At 40.5% G+C, this 22,170-nt stretch overlaps 1 long non-coding RNA gene across 1 annotated transcript; it reads right to left on the bottom strand.

Moving 5' to 3' along the window:
* Positions 1–4,022: 4,022 nt before the first annotated feature.
* LOC125705866 (uncharacterized) lies at positions 4,023–14,752 on the bottom strand. Its single transcript, XR_007381721.1, has 4 exons — positions 14,015–14,752; positions 13,585–13,639; positions 13,056–13,165; positions 4,023–5,581 (listed from the first exon to the last, which is right to left on the bottom strand). It is a non-coding gene; the product is annotated as an uncharacterized LOC125705866 (long non-coding RNA).
* Between the last annotated feature and the right edge of the window lie 7,418 nt (positions 14,753–22,170).

Raw genomic sequence — 22,170 nt, forward strand, 5'->3', positions numbered from 1 at the left:
AACTCCTTGCTGAGTCTCTCGAGAGCCCTGATCAGAGCCTCCATTGACTCTGCAAAGATCACACCATTGTCATCGAGGTCAAGATCAGTGAATCTTTCTTCAGCAACAGAAGCCCTACAGCGGCTGGACCACATGACTTTGCCCAACACCCAATCCATGCAAGCATTGAACAGAGTAGGAGCATGAACACATCACCGATGAACCCCAGAACACAGAGGTTCTGCCTTCACTCTGCACAGCACTCACAGTACCAGTGATGTCCAGCAACTTCGGGAGGATCCCATGAAGTCTCAGGATGTTCCACAGTGCAGCTGCTACTCCTCTTGAAAATATCCAGAGTGACCTTCAAGGTCTTGACATGGATGGTCTTCTACATCACATTAGAATTGGCAGTCACACCCAAATCTGCAAGCTCCTCCAGTGTCTGCTCACAAGGATGTGACCTCCCTTGCCGCACCACCAGTATTGGAGTGTCAAGTCCAATGATGCGGCGGAGGGTGCTAGAAGCAGAATCCAGTGATCTGCAGCCCTTCAAGGAACATGGACCCACTTTCACCACAGTCACCAGATCTGTGGGGACTCACATAATCCTCATAGCCATCCTCGTCACCTATGTCACCTCATTGTCACTCCAACCACTGAGCAAAGTTGAAAATAAAATTTCTCTCATCAAGACATCACTCCCTGCGATGGGCTGGCCTCCCATCCTGGGTTGTTCCCTGCCTCGTGCCCATTGCTTCCGGGATAGGCTCCGGACCCCCCACGACCCAGTAGTAGGATAAGTGGTTTGGAAAATGGATCGATGGAAGACATCACTCATTATGTTCAGACCATATGCAGCGACAACAGACAAGACACCCAAGAAGTGCCTTAACCTGAGTCTCATGATAGACTCATTGAAAGGAGTGACATCGGAATACCATTGGGAGGAGCCAATCCACTACAGCAACTGCAGCCAGAGTATGGCAGCCAACAGTGTGACCAAATCAGTAACAGGTATGCTCACCTAACGAAATCTGGCCACTCCCCAGTCTGCGGTCCTCAGAGAGTGCTGCCACTGAAATGCTTCCTCTGGGCGGCTGCAGCAGAGCTACACCCGTGGAGAGCAGAAACGAGTCCTGTCTGCTTCGGCCGAGCTGTGTGAAGTTCCTACCAACCCCCCAACTTTTTCCTTGCTAGTTGGAGGACTGCTTGAACGGCCAGATGCAGTCTAATATCATACCCAGGACATGTTGTTGCCATGTTGGAAAAGACAATCTGAAGCTTCAAAGAAATGATCACTACTGGAACATGGAATGTATAGAGCAAGAACTAAGGAAACCTGGATGTGGTAAAAATTACAGTTCTCATTCTAGGCTTAGGTTATAGCAAGTGGATGAAGGGAAAGACCTTAGGCTTTGCAGCACGGTGGTTAGCATTGTTGCCTTCCACCTCTGGAGCCAGAGTGCGAGTCTGTGCTCTTCTGCTATATGTGTGGAGTTTGCATGTTCTCCGCATGTCATCGTAGGGTTTCCTTTGGGTTCTCTGGTTTCCACCCACAGTTCAAAAACATGCTAAGATTAACTGGGGGTACCAAATTCCCCCTGCATGTGTGAGTGAATAGCGTGTGAGTGCCCTGTGATAGGTGGGTGCCCCAAACTGGGTTGTTCTCTTGTGCCCATAATCTCTGGGATAGGCCCTGGACTCCCTAAATGGAATGGATGGATTGGTGGATAAGCCTTAGGCTTTACGGCACTGTGGTGCAGTGGTTAGCACTGTTGCCTCATACCTCTGGAGCCAGAGTGCGAGTCTCTACCACGGCAATATGTTTGCATGTTCTACATGTTTAGTTGTGGGATTCCCTCTAGGATCTGCAGTTTCCCCCCACAGTCCAAAACATGCTAAGGTGAAGTGGAGCTGCCCGATTGTCCATAGCGGAATGGTGCCACCGTAGTGAATGGTGTGAGTGCCCGTCAATGGGTTGGTGCCCCATCCTGGGTTATTCCCTGCCTTGCGCTCACAACCCTGCATAGGATGGATGGATATGATGATTGGAGACCGAAGTCAGAAATATCTACCTCAGAACTAAAACTGGGAACAAGAAAAGCCACAATTAGGAAAGATAAAAATCTCTTAAAAGTACTAAATCACAGGAAGCAACTGATATTTTTTAAGCCTCAATATTCTCAGATCACACCCTTCGGTGTTTCACTTCACTGGGTCCCTATTTGTACTCATGCCATGTTCTTGATGGCTTACAGGTTCATCATGGACAGGAACATATCTCCATCAAAATGCTCATCAAGACTTAGATGTCTTTGATGGACTCCCTTTGGTCAGCAAACCAACGCCACTTGGGGCACCCATCACCAAGTAAGAAGTGTCACTACCGACGGTTCTCTTGTGTGGTTCCCAGATGGTGGAATGAGCTGCTAAAAAACATTCAGTCATCAGATTCCCTCTTCACCTTCAAGAATCACCTGAAGACCCATCTGTTCCATGAATTCCACAAGCCTAATTCCTCTTTTTGTTCCCTGTGTTCTTATGTGACACTTCTGATCCTTGAATAGTTTTATTAGGTTCTTGCTTTGGCAGAAATTTTTGTGTAGTTCTTGCTCCATTACTACTGTACTTACACAAGTACTTGGGCATTCATTGGAAGATCAGCTTAGCTGCACTTATGCCTATAGTTGACTCCATGTCAGCATGTATGTTTGCAATGTGCTATTTGCCATACTTGTGCATTACTTTGGACTATGGTGTCTGCTAGTCCAGAATGCAGCAGCCAGAGTCCTCACCAAAACTAAAAAATATGATCATATTACCACAATTTTATCTTCACTACGCTGGCTGCCAGTTAGATTTCGTGTTGACTACAAAATACTGCTCTTAACTTATAAAGCTGTAAATGGTCTTGCACCGCAGTATGTGAGTGACCTCATTTGCAACTATATTCCGAATTGTACGCTTACTGTAGATAACAAGATGCAGGTCTTTTACTCATACCCAGAATAAAGAACGTTACCTTTGGGGTAAGAGCATTTGCTCATAAAGCACCACAGCTATGGAATAAACTTCCTATTAGTGTTCGGAACTCAGACACAATCTCTGCTTTTAAGTCAAGGCTTACGACGTACCACTTTAGCCAGTCTTTTGGATAGTTAAATCCCCTTTTCTAAGGTGAATGGGAAATCTGGAGGTTCATAGTCATTTGAGATTAAAGGGGAAAGGGGGGCTGGTGCTGTCGTCCTGCCACTATCACCAATCACTTAAGCTGTGGATGGTAGGTTGGCTTGACGCCAAAACCCCTGGACACCCTCATGTCTGTGCTTCCTTCCAGGTCTCTCTTTTAGCCAGACTGCCATAGTTACTTTAGTACTGCCAGAGGTTAGGTGTAGGGCAATAAGTCTTCACCATCTTCTCTTTTTGTCGACTCAGGTTTGCTTGGTGGGGTTCGGGCTGGTTAAATGTGAAATGCTTTGTGACAATGACTGTTGTTAAAAGCACTATATAAGTAAAATTGAATTTAATTAAATTGCTAAATATATACAATGTAAATGTACTCAGAAAGACAACGAATGTAATATATCTTTTTCAAAATAATAGAATTAGGAAACAAACTCTAAAGCTGAGAATCAAGAGCTGATCCATAAGATTAAAAATAAGTTACAATCTAAAGTTGTTATGCCGTTAGAATTTCAGCAGGTAAGTAATAAAAAATGCAACAAATATCAAGCAAAGATGGAACAAATACACGGGAGACCTTTATATCAAAAACAGCAACAGCCATAGTATATTTAATGAGGTTTCATACATGGAAAATACTTCAGTATTGGAAGAAGAGGTCAGACAACTGACATCATATAGTTTTCATTGTACAATTTTCCTCATAGCACAGTGCACTAATATTATTCTGAAGATCATAAAATGTAGATTAGCAACCTACATAGAGAGATAACTGTCAGAGGTACAAGCTCAGGACTGACTGAAGAACAAAAGATATTATTCCTGATGCATGAGGAATGTTCAAAAACAACTAAGGAACTCCAGAATCAGAGTCCAGCCATTTGTCCGTCACCATCTTATTGTCCTTACACTCTCTACTCCGGACAAGAAGTTACAGCCATGAAGGAAAAGGGAGAAAGACACTCATTCGAGACTGGTAAAGAAGTTACACAAGGGTGCATATTATCAGCATATTTATTTGATGTGTACACAGGATATATAATGAGAAAAGTTGGTTTGGAAGAATGGAATAAGATAAGTGCATAATCAATATTGGTGGAAGAACCATCAAAGATCTTCAAAATTCCAATGGCTCCAAACATATAGGGTGAAAAACGAATGAGATCAAAAGACATAAGGACCGGTAATGACATGCTGTGATGATACTGCTGTTTCTCTAAGAACTCATATTAAAATTCTTCAATATGTAGTATTTCCTATGAGACTTTTGTCATGGATCCAGGCGGGTTTTGAACGGGGATGAGGCATCATGCAGGCGGGGAACGGAAATGATGGACGACCCACTTGTGGGTCAAAACAAATGGCGATTTATTAAATAAAACAGACAATACTAAGAACACTACAAAAAACAAAAGGAGCACGAGGGGTCAAAAACAAAAGGGGATAAAGAAAGACTAATCACAAGCAGGCAGGTAAGCAGAACATACATCTAACAGAATCAGAACATTCACAATCAACAGAATAATAAGAATCACAAACAACAAACCACTGGGGAACTGAACAGAAGCAGGGACTTAAATACTGAAACTCAAACTGGGTAACAAGACTAACACAGGACAGGTGAGACTAATTAACAGACTGGGAAACAGGTCACAGGTGAAACTAAAACAGGGAAACTAAGAATTAACCAAGAAAACTCGAAACATAAAAATTAACACAAGGGGTCACAAAACCAATAAAACATAACTAAGGTTCAACACAAGAAACCAAATGGAATACAAAAACCAACAGACACGGGAACTAAACTCATACAAAAGAAACACTAGGGAACAAAATACAAAAGCAGAGGAGGCAGGATTTGCATACAGGACAAAGGGATTTGCAAGTAGCCACATGCTCAGCACGCTGAGCCATGCGGCTGATAGGAAACAGGAGAAACAGAAAGACTGACAAGAGGGACAGGATGGCCAGCGACATCTGCTGGCCAAACGGGGAAGGGACACAAAAGACTGAGACAACAGGGGCTGACCTTGACATCTTTATGGTAAAGCTGGGCAGTTATGGAGCAGGACAGGAAGAGTATGAGTGTCTTTGAACTTTGTGAACCGTGTACGCAAAATCCTTTAAGAATTCAACAATGGGTTCAATCCCCAGCATTTCTATTGTGATGTATTCCTCACCAGATGCAGCCTGAAAGTTTAGCCAAAGCTCTGTTGATTAGAGCTTGTTGTTGTACCGAAGGACCCAAGTTCAAGCCTCTGTCTTTTCTATGGGATGGTGTGCCTCAGTGGGTTAGAACACTGTACCTGTGACCAGGTCACCAGTTGAAACTGTAGACTCAGAAGATTGAGTTCTCTCTTGAGTCCTTGACCAAGGCCTTTACCTCCCAATTGCTCCTGGGATTGACCCTGCTTTCCTGTAAGTCACATTGGATGAAAGAGTCTGTTAAACAGATTAAATGTAAAATGGAATGAAAACAAGCAAGGGGATTCTGGATCAAATCAATCCCAAACTTTTTCTTGAAGCACAAATGATCAGATTAAAGTTATCTTCTTCTGGGAATATTATGAGAAGACTCTGTGTATTGGCAAATACAAAAATAATGAAGTTGAACAGCATTGATTACGATAACAATGAACATGCCTTTGGAAAATCTGAAGATCCGGACAGAAAACAGGATCTTCTGGAGTAAGATTATTTATATGGTCACCAGGAGCCAACACTGCTTTCAAGGCACCTTATAATAATTATAAATAATAACAAAAAGCAAATTGATGACATTTTTGATCAGCATGTAGTGAACAGTAGCAACAAGCATTATAATTTGTGCAGATTCTGTCAAATGGTAGTGTTGCATTGTGATAGACTGATTAGTTCTGTACTGCAAGTGATATCTCATGAATATATCTAAAAACAGAGATTTGTTTCTGAGAAACAGTGAGATATTTCCTTGAAAACACATGTGCTGCATCTGCAAAAATAGCCAAGACTTCGTTATACTTCATAAGTCGCTGTTAGCTCACAATATTGCAGAAGCATCTAAATTTCTGTAGGATAAATAGTTCATGAAAAAAATCAGCTATTAAATAACTTATTTACTTTCAAAGTTTTAAAAGTGGGATAAAAATTGTAAGTAATTATCTCTTAAAAGGTTCCGATATGCTGTAGCATCATAAAACAACCAAAGTATTTAAAAAGTAACATATATTGCCATTAAAGTATACCTTATACCACAAGTTTCAGTAAAAAAAAAATATGCATCAAAAAAGATTTGACACAGAAAGAGCAGCATTGGGAAGGATTGATGGAGGATGATGATCAAAGGAGGTATGGAGGCAGATTGTGATGATAACTGCAAGGAAAGGCTATCTCAGAACCTCAAAAAGAAAGATTGAATCTGAAGGTCAGGTCACCACTCAGGAAGACCAAAGTAGCATCCAGTGTTATTCATCGGTAAGTGGCACTGACTCAACTACAGGTCTCGCGATGGGAAAACATGAGATCATTCTGCTTCCAAAATGACTGGCTAAATAAGGCTCCCTGATACCCTGGAAAAGATAGTGATAGGCTAAGAGTTTCCTAGAGGTTCAGGAGCCCTCCTCCCACATGCTGAAGAGGTTAGAAGCCTTTGGAGCAGCCAAAGATATGATGCTCACTCATGCATGCATGTCCGGATTCTCTTATGTACTCTGCCAATGATAGACTGTGATGTTAGGCATTATTTGGTGCTTATTTGATAGTTTGATGTTTATTATTTTATATTTCTGTGCTAACCATTTAGATAGTCCTAGTAATAACATTTTTAAACTTCAGTAAATTCCACCTTATTCCACCTTTTCTACTGACTGTCCAATAAATTAATCAGATTAATAGATGAGTCTGAATTGCCGATATGTTTCTGGGTAAGCCCCTACAAAACCAGATTGAGTACAACCTCTGGATTCATTACTGTACATGCATGGTGTACGAGGTTCCATGGGAACCATGGGAACCAGACCAGGGTGTTAGAAATCTATACTATATGTAAAAATGATACTTTACATCGATGAGCCTAAACATTATAACCACCCCCACGTGAAATGGATAATGTCGACTATTTAGCAGTGGTGGGGGCAGCTAATGCAAAAAGTTAACTTTGAAAACCACTAATCCACTAACTTTAAAGTTTAATTCAATAATGCTAAACAGATAAACCGCAAAAAAAAATTGCAGAAGCTAACAATAACTGCTAATGGTTAAGATCAAATGATGATTAAAGCTTACAGAAATAATTAAAATAATAAATAAAATTAAACTTTATAATGAACAGTCAACATAGAGTTCATTTACTGTAAAATTGTAGACACAGTAAACTGACACAAAAAATGCTTACAATAACGTATCTTGTCACTAAAACTGTTAAGGCTGATGCATGCTCCTGTGTAGAACCTACTGTACATAGAGCTTACATAGTAGCTTACGATGTCTTATGCCATTGTGAGTATTTAAACTTGTGCATTGGTTTAATTCTATTGCGATGTGGTGCAATTTGGCACAATTTGATTTGATACGATGCAAATGAATATGATGCTATGCAATGCAATATGATGCAGATAGTTTCATTTTATTTGGTTTTTAACAGACAGCAAATAATAAATTAAAAAGTGCAAATTTTCATTCAAATTCTCATGCCTCTAACACTGCAACTTAGTACATTAATGAATCGAATTTTAATGATGGAAAGATGTTAGAAACGATGCATTGATTTGACACAGAAGTATAAATCTACCTTTTAGACTGTAATGTCATAAATCAACCGCAGAGATACTTTGGTCAGCTCTGGCCGTGTTGACCAATCACATCTTGTGTTTACACATAGTCAGCCAAAAGTCTGCCCGATACACTGTCACAGACATGCTCACAACAGACAGGAACAATTTTGTGTGATTTTAGGGTTTATAAATGTTCATGACACTTAAACTTTATTCACTTTCCCTGCAAAAAAATACAGTTACAGTCGTAATTAAATTTAGCGGAAGCTCACATGGTTTGATAACAGTTTTTAACGTTAGCAGAAACAGCAGTCCTTTAACGGAAAGTTAGCTTTGCTAATCCCTGGTTAGCAAATTAGCAGAACCCTGCCCACCACTACCATCTAGTAAAGGTGATGCATGTCAAGGTCTGGACCGCATTAGACGTGACACATTACTCCTGCGACCATCATGTAAATTATCTGGCATTTGTGTCACAGTAGCCCTTCTGCTAGTTTTTACCAAACGTAGCATTTATTCATATGCCACATCGAGGAGTCCTGGCTACCCAACACCCTGTTTTTCCCTCCTAGGATCACTCCCAGTAGGTATTCACCTGTGACTGTGACTGTGACTGTGAGCTCCCCACAAGCCTCAAGATGCTCTGACTTAGCCGTCTGTCCATAGTGATTTCTCTATGGGCTGTGGATGCAGTAATATATATATATATATATATATATATCCATCCATCCATCCATTTTCCAAACCGCTTATCCTTCTGGGTCGCGGGGGGGTCCGGAGCCTATCCCGGAAGCAATGGGCATGAGGCAGGGAACAACCCAGGATGGGGGGCCAGCCCATCGCAGGGCACACTCACACACCATTCACTCACACACTCACTCCTACGGGCAATTTAGCAACTCCAATTAGCCTCAGCATGTTTTTGGACTGTAGGCGGAATATATAGAACAGAAACAGAAAGGATCTTCGGAACCTCAAGAAAACGTGATATAGCTCATCACAATTTCCTAAACTAGAATCTTTAAAGCTATCTAACTTCTCCCTTGTGATCTGCCTTTGCTTTCAGAGAGCAGAAAAAAACTTCAATCTAAAAAAAGAATATAATAAAGATCAAACAGCACTTTTTATGCTTACAACAATCCAGCCCAAATCAATTATCTACGGGATGAAAGAGATTGTGATTATTACCTAAATTATGATTTCAGCTATTGAACTGTTTTGAGGTTCTTTAATGATCATTTTCAAATCCTTTTATCATTCTCCACTCTGTGTTAGTCTATCTGTAGTTGACAACACTGCTACATTTTTGAAAACGACTTCTCTATGTAATGACAATTCCATTGTGAAAAGAACTATGATTAACACAGTGATGTCACAAACATTATCCAAGAGCATATAGTCCTTAATGTTTTCATCTGGAAAAAAACTAAACTAAAGAACTGTCCATATTCCACGCAATGAGAAAAAGAAAAGGAAGTTGCTGTGTACAGTAAACATCACGGTTTTGGGTTCATGGTACAGTGCAGTTTTGGTAGAACACGGAAAACAGAATTTGTTCTGAGATTTATTGTTAAAACTGCAAACACAATTAGGAAAAGTTGTAAACCAAAGGCAATGTGTCTGTCAACATATCTGAGTAGGAGTTGTTTATTTGCATATTGAAAAATATATAACATTTAAAAATAAGAAATTAACATCATAACAGTCATAATGAACTAAATCCCGTGTTCTCTGCTACCAAGTATGGTCACCTATCTGTTACTGAATTCACTTAAGTGCCACGGAGAGTTTCTGCCTTGCTCCAGTAATTCACACACTACGATGTTGTTGTCTCAAACGAGTCAGCATGTTGCATATGTTTTCAGCAACATATTCAAGTTTGGTATAACAGAACCAACAGTTAGTTTTGGTCATATTAGCTACTCTCTCTCCAGTGTTTATTGGGAAATTAAAATGTTTCTAAATCATGTAACGAGGATTAGTCGTGATAAACTCACAGCCACAGTTAACATAATGCGTTCCGCGTTGAACATCTAGTTGTGAACTTAGGCTCCATCGGTGTCAAGAAATGTGTTCATTCATTTCATTGTGCGTACTGAACCGAAAAAGATGTACCGAGCGAGTACCAATGTACTGGTAATTCCTCCTCGGAAAACCACTGCACTCATCACTCCGTTTGAATTAATGAAATTCAGCTCCTCTTTTTACCCTTAACAATGCCTTGCTGAAGAATAAAGTTCTGGTGAATCACATTACTGGTTCCACCGTTTTGATTTGTTTGGCCCTGGAGTTTAATGTCATGCATCACATCAGACTTAACAAGCGGATACAGAGTAGTCTACATTCAGATACAGAGCACATAGATCATGCAAAAACTTCAGGATGAATAAGAAGGTCTTTAATAAAAAGGCAAGACATTTAATGGCATAGAGTACCCTTAGTGCTCAGAGATATTTGGCTGATTTTTGGTGGCATACCTCTTTTTTTAAATAAAACTAAATCATTTTAGTTACCCATTAGCACTGTTGAAACGTCTTTGTTTTTCTCTTGAGAAAAACTAGATTTATTTTTAACTCAATAAACAAAAGTTAATTTCTGGTAGCAATTATTTACCTGAAAAATTGCAATTGAAAAAATAAAGTGCATGAGAAATGAAACAAAGGTAGGTGATTAATGAGAGATATTTTAAGAGATCCTAAAATAGATATGGATAGGAGAATTTCTATAACATCATAGAGAGATCCAGGCACATTTTTTAGATCCAACTGAGAATTCTCATTGATTTCTCGTGAGAAAAATGTGAGAAATGTAGGTCAAGGCAGTAAGACGCTTCTTTCTGTGGGAGTGATCATAAAATAGATCAAAAGATGAATCAGAAAAACCAGATGTGTCAGGAGAATGACCTTAGAAAACTGTACTTGGAAAAGGTCTGGTTTCTTTGACCTACAATGAACCAGAGACTAAGGAGCACGAGTGAGGTATTTCTTTTGCGCAGCTAAAAGGCTACTTTCTGTGACTTCAGAAACAGCACTTTCTTCTGCCATGCTTCATTTCTGGGATTCATGAAAATGCATAACTGGCAACCAACAGAAATGATTCAGAGACCGATGAGCTATAGGTTAGGTTTCATTATTATCAATTTTCTTATTTAATTACATATATAGATGTTACCCAAATCCAATCATTTCAGAAAACAGGCAAACTGGAAAATAATGAATGCAACCAAATTGCTTGCATAAAAGTGTTTCTCTGGTTAAAAAGTGGGCGTAAAAATAATATTGAGACCACAAATGTGTAATATTGAGACCACAAATGTGTACTATTAATGATAATACATTATAGAATGTTTATAATGTAGAAGAAATTTAGAACAATGCTAGATTTATAGCAAACAACATATGGCCTTGGACAATTACCATGTGGCGTCCTATTTCTATACTGTTCTTTAAATGGCACTGTGAAATTGTGGCGTGTTCGTCAGGAATAGAAAGATAGTGGGTAGAAAGGGGAAGCCTTCTTTGAGGTTGTCCTCATTGAGTCTGTGTCTTAATGGGTTCTAGTTCAGTATATTTCTGTGTTATCGGTGTGATACTGAATGAACTACAATCCACTCCTCTAGCACAGTGCTAGCTATCGAGGATTTACTTTTGGATATTGCCTCATGCTATGTCACAAAGCAGCCACCAAGCAGGGATTCAGGCCTGTAAACTCTTCAGCATTCCTTGTAGTCTGCTGACTTTAACAGCAGGAATTTTACTAGACAAAAAAAAATGTTTTGAATCCAAAAATATTTAAAGTGAGGAAGAAAAATGCTGCTAATCGTAACACAAGTGAATGTGCCGTGTTGAGAGCTGCAAAAACTTAACAACTTAGAGATTCACATTCTATGGAGAAGACTATAGTGAAGGACGTGGTCTTATGATAAGAGAGTGGAAGTTACATAGAGGATATGGCCAGGTGACTCCCTTAATGTCTATCTCAGAAATTTCCTCCCTGAACCAAAACCTGAAGGTTTTATGGTGGAGAAATGCTGATAAGATCAACAAGGACATGATACCGTTGCTACCAAACTGAACAGAAGACAATTACATCAAACCCTGAAAAGGACCCTGGTTCTTTAAGCAGACAGAGGGTGGTCTAAGTACATATATTTTTTATAAACCCCCCCATTTCAATCTGCACTTATGTTCCAAAAACACCTGAACGTTGATTTAATCAATCAAATTGCTTGCAGTGTCCATCATGTTAGCAATCAGAGGACGGACAGATACATCTCCTTTTATCCTGTGGAATTATTGCAGAAATAGCTCACCCCTGTTCTGTCAAACTGCATTTTTCACATTACAAAAAGTAACATAAGTCATATATTCTACAAAATCAAAAAGGTCTACATGTGTATATAAGCATGTATAACAAAATATGGGGATAAAAATCACAGACAATTTGTATGATTGACTTTAAGGGATTATGTTTATATTTATTCGTTTGTTGAAGGATTTTGCTGGACTCTAAGACAAGTTTGAAACTGAACAAAAGTTGCATTCCTTTTTCTCTGGGGGGTGCATGACTGCACCTTTCCTTCAACAATGGCAGCTGCTAGCTTTGCAGTAAGATGCACGATTTATATTCTCTCATATAGAATTCACATATAATTCACTTTGTCTTACAATGCACATTGTCATCTTGTGGAGACAGTTTTTTCTTTTGGGGTGGTTGGGGGGGGCTTTGGGACAGCTGGCTAGCCCTTTGTGCCTGTGATCGGGAGGTTGCTGGTTAAAATCTGATGCTAGGCAGAATTGTCACATCTCTGCTGGGTTCTTGCAAAGCGCTCTAGGCGTGCTGGACACGTTTTTGATTAAATGGCATCATATACAGAATTTGTTTCTGCAAAGCACTGTCAGACACGGTTTGATCTTGAATTGACTACACTGAGAAGAGATTTTGTCTGAATTATGTTAAAGTGTTTTAAAGTATTTATTGTTTAGAGAACAAAAACTGTTTTTATTGAAGCCTATTTCTGAAGGGCAAACTGCAGATTCCTTTCAGAAATGCCCCCTGTTTGACAGATTTCCGCATACGGACAGAAGGCTTCCTCGGACATGGTGGACAATGGCACGTTCTGTGTGTAACTGAGCTCACCTGTAATTACTGAGAGCAAAGCCGTCCTCATGCAGTTCAACTGCCAGGCGAGATACCCGCAGAATGGCACGCTGTCTGCGTTTTCTGTCCTTTAACGTCGAAAGCAAACCCTAGCAAGAATACACCAATAAATATGTCTGAACACAGTGCAATGAAATAACTGTCTGAGTGTTTGGTAGAGGTCTGTTACTTAGATCCATTTGTGCCGTCTCTGATTGAAAGACAGTTACTCATAAGAAAAGCCGGAGAAGTGCGAGTCTAAGTGATACAGTGTACACATAAGTTATAGTGGCCTTGTTTTACGTAATAGAAATAAATCATGGATCACACCACAATTTTTCAGAGTGTCAAGAGATCTATAAAGTTCTTCAGTGCCCCTAATTCATAGCATAAGTGTATTACTGGTGTTGCAATTTACAATTGTGCTTTGTTGGAAGGGACATCTGACTTCTCATGTGTCTAATTAAAGACTAATGTTGGATGAATGGTCTAAATAAAATTTACTGGTTTGCAGCAGATTTTTACATACCCCTCTTAACACCCTAGTTCTTTTTTCTCTTCTTATTCTTATTGAACTGTACTGCCTGAAAACAAAATATATTAAACTCCTGACCACAACATTACATATGCTACAACAGAAAAGAATCTATGATATATTTCCTATGATGACGAGATAAATCCATAACATTAAAACCAAACACTTATATGTGATAAAGTCAATCATATAAACTGTCTGTCATATCCATCCCCATATTTTGCCATACATGTCTATATACATGTCTATATACGTATGTAGATAAAGAACAATCATAGATTTTCAGTTTTATAATAAATAAATAATTTCTGAAGGAGAATAACACATCACTTGAATGGAATAATGTCATTATTTTATAGTATTATTTGCATTAATAAAGATTTTTTTTCAGTTGAATTGCATTGTTTTGCACAGACAATGCTACCTTTCAGTCGTAGCGCTCTGGGAAGCAGGGGTCCCTGCGTCACTCGCATCAGCGCGGCCGGCGGTGCCCAGCGCGTCGCACGAGACCAGAGCGATGGGCTAAGTGACTCTCCTCTTTAATCTCACTGTAGGAAAAGGATAGCTGAAAAAGGAGCGGTTCTGATCCGCAAGTGCACCCAACCCTCTCGCTTCGGGCTGCATTACTGGGCAGCCAAGAGCATCGGTGACAGCGACAGCGAGGTCATGACGTCGGAGACCGCTGCTGAAATAATGGGAACTTTATGTACGGAATCTCCCAGGCGAATCTGTAACAAGAAAGAGTTACTTCAAGGTTGCCAAAGACTTAAACTCCACACGTAGCACCAGATCCACTCTTGTATGTGTAGTGGCAATAGCTATTGATTTAGTGCCTGGGGAGGAGAGTTGGCTGCAGAAAAATGGGATGTGGCACAAGGTGGCCTGTTGTTTTCAAGGTTGAGAACAAGACGGCATTACTGCTTCCTCCGTGGGCTTTCGCTTGACGACAATGCAAGCGAGAGTGACTCGGAAATCCAACACTTACTCTTTGTTTGCAGAATAAAATTAGAGTGACACCCCCAGACTCCACGGCTCCTGCGTTATCTCTAAAGGAAAAACTTTTCTGTTACCGAAGTTACGCACTCGCAGAGGTTCGGCTGCACGTTAATTGCTGGGTTTTTCTGTAAGCGAATACCTTCGGAAGCACAGAAACGGCATTCAGGACAGGAGAGAAGGTCTAAACAAACACAGGCTGGCAGAAAGTGTGGGTTGGGGGGGGGTTTAAAGTTCATCAATGAGTCAACTCATGAGCGATTAAGCGACTCTATGGTGAGAGTGTTTCGGTAGCCAGATTCAGCTGAATCTGAAATGTGAATGAAACGCAAGCCAGGCATGAAGATATGTGCCACTAGTGTGTCTTAAGGGGCATTAAAATGCGACAATACAATAATTCACCATCCCTCCCCACCAAAAGAAAAACTCTCCCTGTTACAAGCCATATTATAATTTTTTTTTAGAAATCAACAAGACAGTGGTTTATTACATTTCACTGCAGCTATACACTTTAAAATTTAAATTCTGAAAAATATTTTTGTCCTTATTAATATATCAACATGGATACACAGGTCTATAATGTAGGCACCGTGTTTAACATGAAAAGCAAATGAAATTGAATCAAATATGTTTGCCAAAGGGCGGCATGGTGGTGCAGTGGATAGCACTGTTGCCTCACCCTTCTGGGACCCAGGTTCAAGTCTCCGCCTGGGTTACATGTGTGTGAAGTTTGCATGTTCTCCCCATGCCGTCGTGGGGTTTCCTCCAGGTACTCCGGTTTCCCCCCCACAGTCCAAAAACATGCTGAGGCTAATTGGAGTTGCTAAATTGCCCGTAGGTGTGCATGTGTGAGTGAATGGTGTGTGTGTGTGCCCTGCGATGGGCTGGCCCCCCATCCTGGGTTGTTCCTTGCCTCATGCCCATTGCTTCCGGGATAGGCTCCGGACCCCCTGCGACCCAGTAGGATAAGCGGTTTGGAAAATGGATGGATGTTTGCCAAAAGATGTACTTCTGAACGAGTTGTTCTTGATTGGCCTTTTCATTATTTGTTATTCTGTCTGTTAGCACATACTTAAGAAACTGCATTTCAGTCTCCCAGATTTCGAAATAAGGATCATGGAACAGAATGTTTCCTGGTTAGGTATCATTCTGCACAGTTTTTTCCAAGTGGAAAGTCAACATAAGATTATGCACTTAAAGTATTTGAATTCAATAAATTCACTAAGTAATGCATTGCATTCTGTCATGGATCCGGGCGGATTTTGAGAGGGGACGAGGCATGATGCCGGCACAAAGCTGGACAACCCACTTGCGGCTCACAATACAAAAATGGGGTTTATTGAATGAACTTAAACCACGCAGGGTCAAAAGTAAATGGGGAAAAAACAAAGACTAATTACAACAAGGGGCAGGCAGATAACAAAGAACACAGCATCAGACATCAAACAAACATCATTGACTCCAGGAAAAACAGAACAGGGTCAGGAACTTAAATACAAAACTAAACCGGGTAACGACACAACAGGAGTGAGTGACAATTAACCAATCTGGGAGGGGGCAGGGCAACGAGCAATCAGGTAAACACAGGAGAGCAGGCACAAGAACAGGCAACAGCTGAAACTAATGATTAAACTCAGGGAACTCAAACTAACAAAGAAACTAAGAAATAGAACTTAAACTAGGGGAATATAGGTAAAAACAGAAGCACGGGCACAAAGCATGAAGCCAAAACCAAATACAAAGCACAAGACACAGGAACAAGAAAACTTATACAAATGAAACATTAGGGAACAAAATACAAAAACAGAGGAGGTAGGATTCAAACACGGGACAGAAGGGTTTACAAACAACCGCATGCTCAACAAGGTGAGCTATGAAGGCTGCAGAGAGCAGAGGAAAACACTAAGACTGACAACACGAAGGACGGGATGACCAGCAACGTCTGCTGGCCAAACGGGGAAGGAACAGAGTGGGACAACAGGGGCTGACCCTGACAGCATTCTATATTACAGTGTCTCAAATCCATAATAAATTATGACCAGCAGAACATAAGCCTTAAGGAATATCAGGTAGTTACAGAAAATGAAAAAAAACAGCACATTACAAATGTTTCTATTTCCAACATAATTAATGAAATATTTTATATCATATAAAAGATGAACTAGAATTTCACAGATTTAGAAGAAAATTAGACTAACTGTTCCTAAAATAAAAATATTGCATTTTATAATGTAAAAAGTTTTATAGCATAAAAGAAAATCTTTTCTTCATTCTTTTTTTTTAAATTAGCTATATTACTCTGTGGGTGATCAAAACCCGAACTTCAACAAAATGGCGTGAGACAGATGAAATGATCAAACGCTGAATCTGCTCCTTCTTTGATCCATATCCACAGTTTCCTCAAAGAAACATTCATTTACATAACTGACATTGTACCCTCACATTGCAATAGAACATTATTTATGGAAGCAATTTAAAGGAACATTGTTTCCAGAATCACCAAAAACATCCCTGGAATGTTAAGCTGGAACATTATTTGTTAATTTTCTTAACCTGTAAACCTTCTGGTTTCTTCAGAGAAATATATATTCCACATGCAAAGAACTTGTTCCTCAGAAACACCTTGGAAAGTCAGAGGTGTCCAGTTAAGAGGATGACAGTAGAGAATGGTACCGTCTATATTCTCATGCCAGAAGATAAATTCAAGGCAAATGCATGTGGATGTGATGTATTTTAGAAGGAAAGCTATTGCATCATGTTTCAATGAACCCAGGGTCCAGCACTGACTTTATAAATATTTTTATACCTTGCATAAATGAAAACCTCTGACAGATTTATAGAGTTGTGAGTTCTTTATATATGTCCCTGTTACATACTCGGCAGGACCAGTGGCTGCATCAGCGGGGTGTGAACCAAACACCATCTGCCATGGAAGCTGTCAGAAGGCCCTGGAATTCACATTCGGTGAGAAGACTGGTGAGGGTTCCCTGTGTGGTTCAGGGGCATGTACAGGGGCGGGGTCACAGTCGGGGCTCCAGCTGAATGCTGATTGGTGACTGGAGTGTCCACTCCCCTGTCAGTCACTGATTCAAAGCATCTCATTGGGTAATGATAAGGATGACCCCTCAGAATGAATAATGACCTCTCTCATGCTTCTGCCCCTTGGTTTGGTTCATAAGGGAATGTCAATCTAAAATCAGCCCCATTTTGGAGCCTGTTTCTTTCCCTTCAATCCCCCCAGTTAAGTCAGTTTAGCCCTAATATTAAATTCCTTGTTTTGGAAGCTTGTTTTGTTTGTTTTGGTGAAAATCTCTAGATCACCATTTTATTGGTTATCCAGGCTAAGACGGCTGGTGCCTTTTTCTCAAGTCTGCATCACAAATGCTGGGGGAGGGGGGCAAACCTTCCAACGGTCATAATAAATCAATAGTTTTAACAGTTGAGGTTAGACAAGGTACATGGGAGAGTAAGCGAGTGCAACAAAGTGAAAGGGAGTGATGTTTTAAGAATCCTCAATGGGAGCGCAGACCTCTCCCCTTTAATGTCCAGCCATCTAAACTCTCCGGTGCTCGATTTCTCCCTCTTCACACTGGCGGTATGAGAAAGATGGATGAAGCACTCTCATCCAAACAGAAGGTCGAAGAGCGTGAAATATTACCGCGATGGGAGGTGAGGTGAAGGAGCTGTAAAAAGGCAGACTGCAGCTCTTCATTCACTTAGCCACGTTCATCAGTTTTTGGAGCACATTTTAAAGGCACATTGTGGGACAAATTACGCAACGTAATCAACGAGCAGATCGGGAAGAGAATGATTTAGCTGTAACCCGTAATAGATCTACATTAAAAAATCACATGTGGGTGAGCGCTTTTGCACAAACACATGCTAAGTGCCTTGAACCATCATTACTTATTGCAATACAAGGCATGACAGGGGACTCTTCCATTTAGGTGGTTATTGAATTTGGCTCTTGGCAACTGGTGGAAAGTAAACAAGTGTTTTACTGACGTTTTAGCTGTTTTATTATAATTTTTTTTTAATTATTAAACACACCTGTATCCAAAGTGACAAACGTTTTTGAGAAAGCAAGGCCACCCAGGCCCTGGAGCAAATGGGAGTTAAGGGCCTTGCTCAGAGGCCCGGCAATGGCATCACTTGGTGAATGCTGGGATTCAAACTGGTAACCTTCTGATTACATGTATAGCCTCGAACTTAGTGGGCCACACAATGCTGAACCAGTGACTTTCCATTTTCATTTTAATACTCACTATGTATTCTCTGTGCATCTCCCATGAGCTGCCTATCTAGTTTGATCCCTAATAATATCTAATAATTTAATACATATATACCAATATTTTCATTACTTTTTATTGCATACTTTACCTGATCAATAGATGCAGCTGAAACCTTCAAAACTAAGACAAATGTTTACAATGTGTCATTTGTAAAGACAGGAATGTCTGTGTCCTCGGTATAATGTATCATCTAGGCTGTAACAAACAGACAAAAGCAACAGACAGAGCCCATTATTTGTATGATTGATGGTTTCCGTATATGGAATATGACAGTCATTATTTCTCAGTTAATTCCTGAGCTGTATTTTGATTACAGCACATATTCCTCTTCACCCTGAACCTTCACCTTGAAAAGTAATCTCCTGGAATGACAAATCTCTACATGATGAAGCATGTATTCTGCGATACCATGCTGGGGTGTCCATCACAACCCCCCACTTATACATAGACTGTGCTTTGACTGAGTGAAAAGGACGTTTCCATAATGAAAATGACAGACATTACAATTAATATAAGATAATGCTATTTTATATTATTTAAATTATTGGATTTAATTCAACAAAGTATAAATATACATGACAAAGGATGGAATTGGCAGAAATTTAACTGAATCACCACTTTTTGCTGTACGGATGGCTTTTGATTTCAAAATCAGTAAATTTGGCAAAAAAAAAAACTTTTTTCCTGAGAGGAAAAGTGCTTTAAGTTCTCCAAGTGGAGAAGCCCTATTGCAAGAGGAGACATACACATTCATCCTTTGTAAAATGGATTACATGTGTTAGTCAAGATCTGCCTGTATTCTTAATTAAGTGGACAATGTATAATGCTGAGTGGTGGCTGAGTGGTAACATTTACACTGTTTTTAATTAGCAGTCCCTTTTCTTAAAGGCGGTGGGGGGGTCGATTACACAGTCTCTGGGACAAGAGTGCAACTGAGCCATCATTCTGTCAACCATGGGATTTGAACCAGCAACCTGCTGATATCAGTCAGAGGGCCGAACCTGATGAGCCACAAAATGTCCCCTATCAAACTATGCAGTACGAATGGGAAATAAATATGAACTGCAAGAATATTGTCAACACAAAACGCAGCCTGGGCAGCATCAATACAATATTCTACATATAATGCTGGCATTATAAATTCTAGCTGTCCTGGGAGTTCCTTCTCCTGCCAGTGCCAGTGCCTCTTAGTATAGGCTCCAGGTCACCACAGCCATGCACTCACTAGGCAAAGATGGATAAATGGATGGATGGATTTTATGTTCAGGGCCTTTTCTACAAAAATATCGGCACATGAAGAAATGTCTCCAGGTTATGTTGCTTGGATGGACACCGAGCCCTTAATCCTGTACTGGATAAGTGGGAAGAATTGACATGGAAATCTCAGTCGGAGTTGCCAAGTAGCCCAAACACTCTGTGGAATTCAGGACCACTGATTATGTGGGCTGGGAAAGATGAGTAACTCTTGGAGTCTTCGGACCTCCTGTTGACAATATGTGTTCCTATATGGGCAGCATGAAAAAAATACTGCCATAGAAATCAATACAAAAAAAGCCATAGAAAATCTCCATCCATCCATTTTCCAAACCGCTTATCCTATTGGGTCGCGGGGGGTCCGGAGCCTATCCCGGAATCAATGGGCACGAGGCAGGGAACAACCCAGGATGGGGGGCCAGCCCATCGCAGGGCACACTCACACACCATTCACTCACACATGCACCCATAGAAAATCTCCCAGCAGGAAATTAAGAGATATCATGGGATGCAGGTACTAAATAACTGTACTGGGAGTTATACCTACACACATAGACTATATATGGACAAAAGTATTGGGACAAGTCACGCCCTGCTCATACGATCCTCCTGTGTGCCACGCCCCCTCGTCAGTCCGCGTTCGAGTATGTTTCCCCGGTCTTGTCATTGAAGTCGATGAAGTCTGACATCTGTTTTGTGTGCCTCGCCCTGTTTTCCTACAATAAATCCCCCATTCCCGATTCTCTGTCTCCCTGCTCCTGATTCCCCAGTCCGTGTTCACGCCCAGACGTGACAGAACACAAACTCTTAATCATTGAATTTGGGTGTTTTATTTAGACTCATGCTACAGATGTATAAAATCAGTGAAAACTAAATTAACAGAGCGTGGTCGCCGAGTGCTGAGGTGCACGATGCGTCTGTTGAGTCCGTTGACTCAATAACTGCAGAGTTCCCAACTTCCTCTGGCATTAACACCAGTGAAAAATACTGTGCACCAGGAGCTTCATGGAATGGGCTTCCATGGCCAAGCAGCTGCATGCAAGCCTCGCATCACCAAGCGCAATGCCCAAAGTTGGATGGAGTGGTATAAAGCATGAGTCTAGGTTTAGCAGATGCCAGGAGAATGTTATGTGCTGACTACATTGTGGAAACTGCAAAGTTGGGGTAATAGTGGTATAGGGCTGTTTTTCAGGGGTGGGATTTAGCCTTAGTTCCAGTGAAGGTAACTCTTAATGCTTCAGTATACCAAGACATTTTGGACAATTCTATGCTTTCAACTTTGTGGGAACAGTTTGGGGAAGGACCTTTTCTGTTCCATCATGACTGTGTCCCAGAGCACAAAGCAAGGTCCATAAAGACAAGGTTGGATGAATTTGGTGTGGAAGAACTTGACTGGCCGCACAGAACCCTGACCTCAACCCCATCGAACACCTTTGGGATGAACTAGAATGGAGATTGTGAGCCAGACCTTCATGATCAACATCAGTGTCTGACCTCACAAATGCTCTTTTGGCTGAAGGCAAAAATTCCCACAGACACTCCAAAATCTTGTGGAAAGCCTTCCCAGAAGAGTGGTAGCTGTTATAGCTGCAAAGGGGGAGCCAATTCCATATTGATGCCTATGGATTTAGAATGGGATGTCATAAAAGTTCCTGTGGGCGGGGGAGTCAGGTGTCCCAACACATTTATCCGTATAGTGTATACACATACATACCTGTTTGTAAGGCTTTGTGTTCAAGTTTTTACTTCTTAAACTACTTCTTAATTGTGGTTTTACATATTTAAGCCTCAAAGAAGCAGAAAAAAAACATATTCCTCAGTTCTTCAAACATATGTTAAAGGCATGTTTTGAGAAAAATTATAATATTTTAAGGTACGTATATATCAGGAAGAAAATAATTTGCAGACTAACTGCCGTAATGCACAACAGGTCTTCATTGGTTTGAATAATTGCATGTGGATGAATTTTCTAGAACAATCACTATTTCTTGCAAAACAAAGTATGACATAAACTCTTAACGTGTATATTGAATCTGTCCTA

This window comes from Brienomyrus brachyistius, chromosome 1, assembly GCF_023856365.1.
Source record: "Brienomyrus brachyistius isolate T26 chromosome 1, BBRACH_0.4, whole genome shotgun sequence".
NCBI classification, from domain to species: domain Eukaryota; kingdom Metazoa; phylum Chordata; class Actinopteri; order Osteoglossiformes; family Mormyridae; genus Brienomyrus; species Brienomyrus brachyistius.